This window comes from Carassius carassius, chromosome 15 (assembly GCF_963082965.1).
Source record: "Carassius carassius chromosome 15, fCarCar2.1, whole genome shotgun sequence".
In the NCBI taxonomy this organism is placed as follows: Eukaryota; Metazoa; Chordata; class Actinopteri; order Cypriniformes; family Cyprinidae; genus Carassius; species Carassius carassius.
The window spans coordinates 19,777,097-19,782,512 of NC_081769.1; the positions used below are offsets into that span (position 1 = coordinate 19,777,097).

The 5,416-nt window shown below is 35.6% G+C and overlaps 1 pseudogene; it reads left to right on the forward strand.

Annotated features, from left to right (window-relative positions):
* Positions 1-1,306: 1,306 nt before the first annotated feature.
* Positions 1,307-4,433, forward strand: LOC132158434 (kelch-like protein 38; annotated as a pseudogene).
* The last annotated feature ends 983 nt before the right edge of the window (positions 4,434-5,416 follow it).

Consider the following 5,416-nt stretch of genomic DNA (forward strand, 5'->3'; position numbering starts at 1 on the left):
TGTCTTTATGTGACTGTTATTTACCCTTCATTTACTCATGCAGTGATAAGCAGTGTTAATCAGTAAGGATGGTCTCCTGAGGCACTGGCTTTTTCAGTTTGAGATAAATAACAAATGCGCTTCATGTGGATGCTGTAGAACAGAGCCAATCTCAGCACTGCTGAGATATGTGAAGTAGTCTGCAGGCTCTCCTGACAGGTTACTTATAGAGATTTCTACAAAGAGACAGTTATTTCCATAAAGGGCAGCTCTGGAGAATTTAATGTCCCAACATGGCAACACGGCATTGTCATTATTTTGAAATGAACATTTTTTTTTAATTGTGTGTATATGAAGGTTAGGTGACAAGTAAATATTTATTTATTTATTTATTTATTTATTTCTATATCATTTATTTTATGTGTTTATTAATCAGTAACAGACAATTATCATTGTTTTATCATTTATTATTTATTTATAAATATTATTATTATTTTATTTATTCAAACTGTATTTATTTATTTTCTTGCTTGCTTGCTCTAGAACATCATACTTAATTCACTCTCTGATCTTACTGCTAATGTATTGCCTGCTGTAATCTTTTCAAAGGGTGTGTGTTGTGGTAGAAGTTCAAAGGGATTACTCAAGCTATTCATTTCAAGCCCTACGAAGGGTAGGGAGGAGCAAAAATTTGTTTACCATAAATTTCTTAAACTGACATTCTAGGTTTCCATCATTTCGTTTCAGGAATTTCAGGGGCTGGTACTATGATGGTGATGCTCAAGGAAAATAATTCCAACTAAATCCTATCATGTAATGCATTATTGCATTTGGCAGGTGATTTTATCCAAAGTAACTTACATTCAGGGTATTACATTATCAATTTGTGCCTTCTCTAGAAATCAAACGAGAGAGAGAGAGAGAGAGAGAGAGAGAGAGAGAGAGAGAGACTCAGTTTAGAAGGTTTAGTGCACAAAAAAGCCTTAGGATATTTTATATCTATTGCCTTAGGATATTTTGCTATTTCAGGTTAAAATGTCACTAAAATTTCTCTATTTTTCTTCAACACATCTGTGTATTTTTCACCCTGTGTGCTTTGAAAATAGTTTTTTTTTTTTAATCTGAAAGTAGATGACTGTATATAAATGTTTTTTTTTTTTGATTGATCAAATGTGGATACAGTTGGCTTGTACAACATGTTATCTTACGGTACAAGAAAACATTTATTTTTGAAGTCGTTTAACATTATAGCTTACAGCATGAGAAACAGATGACAGCACAGGTGCAACTATTGCATAATACCTCTCGGGGCACAAACACCCAGTACAGAGAACTAACACTAGATGGCGCTGTTGAGCTAACGCTGTATTTTTAAAGCACCTCAGTATAGTTCACACAAATAATCCAATCATCAAAATTGTCAAAACTGTTTAGATACTTTAATAATATATTATAGAGATATAGATTGTGATTTACTTAAGATTTTTATCAGTTTAATTCGTTTTTCTCCCTACATTACTGATCATTACAACAGTTTATTTGCAAATGCTTATGCAACTTCATACTCTTAGCATGCAACCCTAGTGCAGGAGGACACTAAATTAGCAAGAGTACGTACAGACAATGCCCTCATCACTCAGCGGTGTCTTATTTATAACTGCGTATATTTGGCTTCAAAGCATTCAGCTGTTATGTATCCTCATCCCGATGTTTAGTAACGACTGCTGTTTTAACACAATGCTGGCTTTGGGAGGGCATAGCTCAGAAACGGGGGTCTTTCCGAGTACGGGCTAACTCTTAAATAGCATTTGGGCACCAGTGGTGTTGTTTACAGCTTCAGATAACATACACACGTGGTGGAGCATGGAGCTTTCAGACACGATACAGTCAAGAAACTTGTGTTATGGAAAAACAGAGGGGGTGAGGGGGTACCACAAGGAAGTGTTAGCGGGACTAGCTCCAGTTCTGACAGAGAAGAGAGATTTCTATTTTTAGGGAGACTGGAATGTACACTGAGGCCTCTCGAAGGATTTCTGAACAACAAATTACATACCGCGGTCGCCCCAGTCTCTATAAACATCCACCTGCCAAACTCAGAAAGTGAACAACTTTCAGAAGGGAACTGATTTTGAAAACAGAGGGACGAGTTTGAGTTTTGGTTGAGGTTTGATGATACAAAGATATTTACAGGAGCGTCTAGAATGTGCTTCAAATCAGCTGAGACAAGGTAAGGCAAGATATGTCTGACCAGGTCCACGAGAAGATGCTTTGACTGCAGGCTGGCACAACAACACCCGAGTAGACTGTAGATAGCACCATGGCATGTGTTTGTTATGATATATCAGTCTTTAGGCAAACTGGAAAACTCTAGTCTTGGGAGATTAATATGATTGTGTGGTGAACATGCAGAATTGTTAAACAAGTATGATATATCTTGTCTGGCCATACAAAATAATATGACTGAGTTTCACCGATGCAGCTTGTCATTGTGTCAGAAAGATAGGAATGTTTGTTTATTTATTTAAGCATTATTTTTTATAAACATACTTTGATATATATATATATATATATATATATATATATATATATATATATATATATACACACACATACATACATACAATATATACGAATAGACGAGTAGAGAAAATGTGTATCCTGAATGTTAGATAAAAGCTAAAAGTAAATAAATATAATATCGCTTAATTTTCAAAATCATTAGGTTTTTTAAATAAAATCGTAAAATGAAATGGATATAAACTACTGCAATTATTGTTATGTACACAGAGAAAAATACATTTGTGGCAACAAAGTATATAAAACCTCCCTTTTGTTTTTAAAGCTTAGATGAGCCAACATCAGAAGTCTTGCATTTTAAAGACAAAATCCTGACTTCCACTCTTCTCCTGGAGCTGAATAGCTTAAGGAAGGACTGAATCCTCACATATGTTGTGCATTTCTCTCAGGGCAGAGATCCCATGTCACCGCAATATTCTGGTGTCCAGCAGCCCTGGAGACCCAGAAGCCCCTGATAAACCTCCAAGGTGTTCCCTATGACATCCTTACGAGAATGGTGGAGCATGTTTACACTGGGTCCATCAGCATCACAATGGAGCTGGTCCTAACTGATGCAGGCCACCTCTAGGCTTTAGTACGGAAGACTTTTTGAGGCCTGCTCCACACAACTGCCTGAGTGTGATCCGGCTCTCAGAAATCATGCACTGCTCAAGCTTGAGGGAAAAGCAAGAGCTGGCCATGAAGAGCTTCCCAGATGTGGTTGTCTCTGACGACTTCTGCGAACTCTCGTTTCCCGAATTGGTGATCTACTTGGAAGATGACAGACTTTGCGTTGAAGTGGAACAAGTATTTGAGACTCTTTTCTCTTGGATCCATCACGATCCATTGTCCAGATGTAGCATCATCCATGACATGTTCTGTCATGTGAGACTGAGAAATGTCCACCATTCATATCTTTTCCAGTTTATCGCTAATGACCCTTTAGTTCAGTCATCGTCTTTATGCACAGAAATTATCAAATCTGTTTTGTAATCTTCTCTTTTCTGTTGGCAGTCATTGCCCTGCCGATCTTGAGCTCATGTGGGCTGCACCATGGAGACAAAACTGCAATGAGGCTCTTGTAATAGGAGGAGGTCGTAAGAATGGTGAGCAGACGTTTCGTGAGGCGCTATACTCTACGATGAGCAAATGCACTGCTGGCAGTGGCTTGCATCTCTACCTACATGCTTATGTCTGCATTCACAGCAATCTTTATGTTCTGGGTGGCTTAACCATGAGAGCAGAAGGCCAGTGCACACCTAGCAATACTGTTTACATGCTTTCCTCTCAAAAAAAAAAACCAATGGAGAGTGGGCGAACCCATACTGATGCCTCGACCCATCAGACCTCCACCTACCTACATTTAATTGTTGTACTGGGTGGATTGATGGCTGACGGACAGCTGTCCAATGAAGTAGAGCAATACAACACCATGTTCAACCAATGGGAGGCCATGGCCCCCATGCCCACCGCAGTCATAGGTGTCAATAGAAACACTGCCATTCAAGCTAATTAAACATTGGCTCAGTACATCTGGTCTATCTCTCTGATAAGTTTCTGCCTACATGAATGTATTTATGTGACAGTGTAGGTTAATGTCTGTTTATTTCTAACCTGTATTTGACAGATCATACTGAGAAGAATATTGAGTAAAAATTCAAAGCTTATTAAGTTAGCAAAGTAATGGATCTCTAAACGTGTTTGCACATGTTGGTTTTTGAATGTATGTGAAATATTAGTAAAATAACTAATAATAACTATTTAAATAGCTAAAATAGAAAATAAATAAAAATAAAAAACATTTAAAATCAATCTTAAATCATATAGCAGATACAAGTATGATATTTTGTAACTTGATTTTGAAATATCTTTTACATCACCTGATCTAATAAATAAAAAGAAAATGTAAAAAACATGTAACCTTTCAATCTCTGTTCAGTATTACTTTCCACTTGACACTGTATTGTTGCACATTGTAAGTTTACTTGAGTACTTTAATGTAAATACATTCATTTTGTAAACAGATTTGTTTATTAATGTTTTTCCCCCAAGTATGTAGTGGTTATATCCTGTTGAAAATTAGTTTAATTGTACAGTGATGTTTATTATGAAATGCTTCATAAACTTTTATAATGCACACTGTATAAAAACACTGTAATCATTTGCTCAGTCTCATGTATATCCATATCTTGACTTTCTTTCTTGTGGAACACAAAAGAAAATACTATAAAAGAAAAATTGGATCGTATTAACTTTTTTTTTATATTTCCACTAGTGCTGTCAAACAATTAATCACATCCAAAATCTAAATATATGTGTGTGTGTGTGTGTGTGTACGGTGTATATTTATTATGTAAATATAAATACACACACATGCATGTATACATACATATATATATATATATATATATATATATATGTGTGTGTGTGTGTGTGTGTGTGTGTGTGTGTGTGTGTGTGTGTGTGTGATATATATATAAGAAACATTTTACATTGTATATTTTTATATTAAATTATATAAATATAAGAAAATTGTCTACTGTATGTGTGTGTATTTATATTTACATAATAAATACAAGTACACACATTTATTACATAAAAACTTTTATTTTGGATGCGATTCATCATGACTGATCTTTTGACAGCAATAATTTCCACAGAAGAAAGAACCTCACATGGTGCATCCCAAATCGCATACTTATGCACTATTCTTTAACGTTTTGTAGCCTATATTGTAAATAGTGCTAGTAGTGTGTTCACACTGAAAATTCCAAAACGAAAAAGTGCACTTTAAATACCCGGATGATGCACTTCAATAACTGTAAAAATTACGTGTGAGGGGCTGTCTCAGACTCCAGTTATTAATGAATAAATAACCTTT